The following is a 4,768-nucleotide window of genomic DNA, read 5'->3' as shown; positions in this document are numbered from 1 at the left end:
TGTATATATAAATTTATATTTCGAGTCTGTTTGAAAAACGTTCCAAAGTATGTGAAAAATGTAAGGAGAATTTTGTTCCAAGCGCAAGTATAAATAATAAAGAAAGCGATACAAAAATTTAATTCTACATTGAAAGAAAAAATAATGACTCACATTTTTACGCTTTTTTTGAAAATGTGCATAGAATTTGAAAAAAATACAAAAAGCGTTAGCAAAAATTGAATTTTAAATATATATATATATTTATTTATTTAAAATTTTTAATTACATTTTTGCGAAAGCTTTTTGTATTTTTTTATTCAAAAATATTATGCACATTTCATATAAAAAGCGTAAAAATGTAAGCAATAATTTTGTCTTTGAAAGAAGAATTAAATTTTATATCACCTACCAAATTTGTAAAAACGTGCGCTTAAAAGAAAAAAATTATCCCTAAATTTTCTCTGTACCTTACAAAGCTTTTCAAATGAAAACTCGATATATATAATTCAATTTTTGCTAACGCTTTTTGTATTTTTTAGAATTAAATTTTTGTATCGCCTTCCCTATTTTTGAAAACGTGCGCTTGTAACAAAATTCTCGTTAAATTTTCTACGTACCCTGTAACGTTTTTCAAACAGACTCGAAATGTAAATTTTTATATATATTAATTTATAAGTTTATTTTTTCGAACGCTTTTTGTATTTTTTAAAACACTGTGAACATTAAAAAAACACGCGTCACCTAGAAATATTTTATTTAAAATTATTGCTATTTTAAATTCAAGAAATAAGCTTCGAAATTTTAAATGTTGAAAATAATTTTTGAAACTAATGTCTTATTGTTGTATTTGTAATAAATAATACATATTTATAAAAAAATTCTAATTGTTAAAATTCGGAAATTTTCCAATTCGGATATTTTATAAATTGGCAATTTTCTGTCGCGAATTTTATTATTTGGGAATTTTCCAATTCGGTAATATTATAAACTGTCGGGAATGTTAATATTCGGGAATTTTTCGATTTGGTAATATTATAATCTGTCAAGAATTGTATTATTTGAGAATTTTGCAATTCAGGAATTTTATAATTCTGAAATTTTACTATTCGAAAATTTTATTATTCGGGAATTATCCAATCCGGTATTTTTATTTTTCGAAAATTTTATTATTCATGAATTTTATTTTTCGGCAATTTTCCAATTCGGTATTTTTATTTTTCGGTAATTTTATTATTCGTGTATTTTATTATTTGGGAATTTTCCAAATCGGTATTTTTATTTTTCGGCAATTTTATTATTCGCGAATTTGATTAATTGAGAATTTTCTAATTCGGGAATTTTACAATGTCGGGAATTTTATTTTTCGGGATTTTTCAGGCGTCCCGATATATCACGACAAATAAAATTTCCGACGCTGGAAAATTCCCGAAAAAGAAAATATTTGACATAGAAAATTCCAGTATTTTAACAATTAAAAAATGTATTGTTCATTATATATTATTTATATATTAAAAATACAATAATAAAATATTTTTGTTAAAGAACAATGGGTTTTAATGTTCATTTTTTAAAATTATTGTTTAAATTTAAAAGGAGAATAATTGAAAAAAATTTATTTTTGGACGGAAAATTTTGTTTCAAATAGGAAATATTATTTCTAAAAAATATAAAAAACTTTATCGAAAATCAAACTTTTAATTTTTTTTAATTGAAAATAATTTCAAAATAAATCAGTGCTGAATTAATTTCTGACATTAATTCCTGCATTCATTTCTAATTTTTAAAATTATTGTTGGAAACTTTAAACATAACTAAAAAATTTGCGATTGACAAACATATTTTATTATTGTATTTTTGATAAATAAATAATATTGATTGAAAATAGATTTTTCGGTACGACTGAAAAATCACGAATAATAAACACCTCAAATAATAAGTTTCCAGAATTGGAAAAGTTCCGAATAATAAAATTCCCAAGTTGAATAATTATTTAAAATTAAAAAAATAATTCTATAAAAATGGTATAAAAAATGTAAAAATGCGTATGCTTGAAAAAAAAGAAAAATTTCTTCCTAAATTTTCTCCGAAACTGATAACATTTTCCCAAAAAAATTTCCAGGATTCAATTCAACAATGATTTATCTCGCAGTTTATTTTATTTTTTTTAATAAATAATTTAATTTTTGAGAATGTTTTTTGTGAATTCAAAAAAATACTATGACCATTTGCAACCAAAATTTTTAATCCAGGAACTTTAAAAGTCTTGTTAATACTTTAAACTTAAAGAAACTTTTTTTGTTTAATAAGATTTTTGGATCATTTTGTTTTTAATGAATAAGTCATATTTATTAAGAAAATAAAAATCTTAAGAATACTTCAAAAAAATTTCGGCAAAATGTAGATTTTTGAAGATTTTGAAAACAAAGAGGCTTTTGGAACATTTTGAAAGGTTTCAAGTGAAAAAAATTATTTTCTGAAAATCCTTTGGAAAATTTTAAATGATTTTTTATTTTGCAAAATGGATTTTTAGAGAAAATTGAAAAACATTCCAAATTATTTGCTAGAAGTTTAAAAAAGAATGTAGAAAATTTTTAAGCCAAAAATCTGTTTTACAGGATTACAAAATTTAATACAAAAATCGACTTAGTTCAAGAAGTATTTAGACGCTTAGAAGAGACACAAAATTAATTTTAATCTTAAAAAGAATTCCACAACTTGTAAAAAATATTTAGATATTTCAGGATTTCGAGCAAAAATTCAGAAGCATCTTAATAAATTTGAAAGATTTCATGATTTTTTATTTAGGAAAATTAATTTTTAAATAAGACTTAAAAAAGATTTTAATTAAATATTTGAGAATTTGAAAGAATTAAACAAAATGAAGATTTTTGAAGATGTTAAATAAAGAAGCTTTTTAAGAATTTCGAAAGGATTCAAGAGATTAAAAAAATGTTATTAAATATAATGAGAATTAAAATAATTTCTTGAAAGTTTTTTTATTAATTTGAATTGTTTTTTTTTTTTTAATTTTAAATTAAAGTCACTTTTGATTGGAATATATATTTATGTATTACATCTTTCGTTGAGAATACATCATTTTGGTGTAAAAATTTAACTACTTTGTTAAAAATGAACTTTTCTGTTAAAATTTTAATTTTATATATCCGAAATTTTCAAAAATCTTTTTGAACGTTGTCAAAAATCTTGGAAAAATCATAGTTACGTAACCTTAAAACGAAAGAAAATTAAATTAAAATAGTTTTAAGAAATTTTTATTTTTGTTTAAAAATTATTGTTTCTCACAAAACAAAAAATGCGCACGCGAATGATGATTACAGTTTATACTTAAAAAACCGATAAATATTTCAACTTTTAATAAGAAATTTGAGATTTAAGAAAATCACTCGTATCGAGTCAGATAATATAAATAGTTATCAAGAATTTTAAAATTTTTTAAATTAAGGGGCTTTAAAAATAATTATAAATTTTAATAATATTATTTTTAAAGAAACAATTTTTTTTAATTACCAAATGGATTTTTTGAAGACTGCTGTATTTCTTCGTCAGAATCTGTATCTTCTTTTTCTTTATTCTCTGTACCTAACAATTTTTGAAGATCCTGAATATCTTGAAAACTAAAACCTTCCATTTTCAAAATATATTTTTTTAACTTTTTTTTCAACCTTTACTCTAGAACTTAGATTAGACGTATAATTGACGTATAATCCACAAACATGTCCAAACAAACCGCCGTTACCATGAAAACAATGCAGATAGCGCCAGCATTCAGGAATCGATTTCTCCTATATTTGCTCAAAAATATTAGACATTTAGAATTTTACAAACTCCCACTTAAAGTGTTTTCAAAAATTCTTTTTTTTTAATTAAACCAGAAAAGTTATAATTCGGAACATCAGAATAATTCCGAAAAATACATCTCCCGGCAATGTAAAATTCTTGACCAAGAAAAATATTTTAACAATTGACAAAATTGTTTTTTAATCAATCATATTTATTTGTCAAAAAAACAATAATGAAATATATGTTTAAAAATTTGTTTGTACGTTCAATTTTTTAAAATCATTGTTTTAATTTAAAATAACAATAAGTTAACAAAATATTTAACAATGCTAAAGAACAGTATAAGAAGAAGAATTTTATTACAGAAGAAATAATTTAGAAAGAATGTTATGCATGCCCTTAAACAAAAAACGTGCATTGAAAATTTTTTAACAATTACTGTTATTTTAAATTCAAATTACATTTTTTTTAACACATTGAACATTAGGGACGACAGAAAAATCCCCAGAAATAAAATTCCGGACACTGTAAAATTACCGAACTAAAAAATTTCTGAATAATAAGATTCACGAAAAATAAAATTCCTGAATTTGAAAATTTACGAATAGAAAAATTCCTGCATAATAAAAACTCTAAAATAAAATAAATTAATAAATAAAAAATATATATCTTAAGTTTTTAAAATGATTGTTTAAATTTAAAATAACAATAATTTTTAAAAAATTGTATTAAAAAAAAAAGATTTTCAAATACGTGCGCCTCGAGCGAAAAAATAAATTAATCCAAACATTTTTTCCAAGCCTGATTACATTTCCCATACAAACTTTCCAGGATTCGATTCAGTACTGATTTATCTTAACTTTTATTTTTATTTATTTTTTTTAAATCAATAATTGTGGGTCCGGATGCAATAAGGGCACATAAAATTTTTTCGTGCGAAAACGAAGTCCCCTGGAGGCTTTAGAAAAAATTTTCGAATTTTAAT

The 4,768-nt window shown here is 22.2% G+C and overlaps 1 protein-coding gene across 1 annotated transcript in view; it reads left to right on the top strand.

The window, feature by feature from the left end:
* LOC117180709 (protein PIH1D3) overlaps positions 1 to 4,768 on the top strand; it is a 30,553-nt gene that overhangs the window by 1,926 nt on the left and 23,859 nt on the right. The window lies entirely within an intron of this gene.

Source organism: Belonocnema kinseyi, chromosome 9 (genome assembly GCF_010883055.1).
Source record: "Belonocnema kinseyi isolate 2016_QV_RU_SX_M_011 chromosome 9, B_treatae_v1, whole genome shotgun sequence".
NCBI classification, from domain to species: domain Eukaryota; kingdom Metazoa; phylum Arthropoda; class Insecta; order Hymenoptera; family Cynipidae; genus Belonocnema; species Belonocnema kinseyi.
This window is presented reverse-complemented; position numbering and strand designations above follow the sequence as displayed.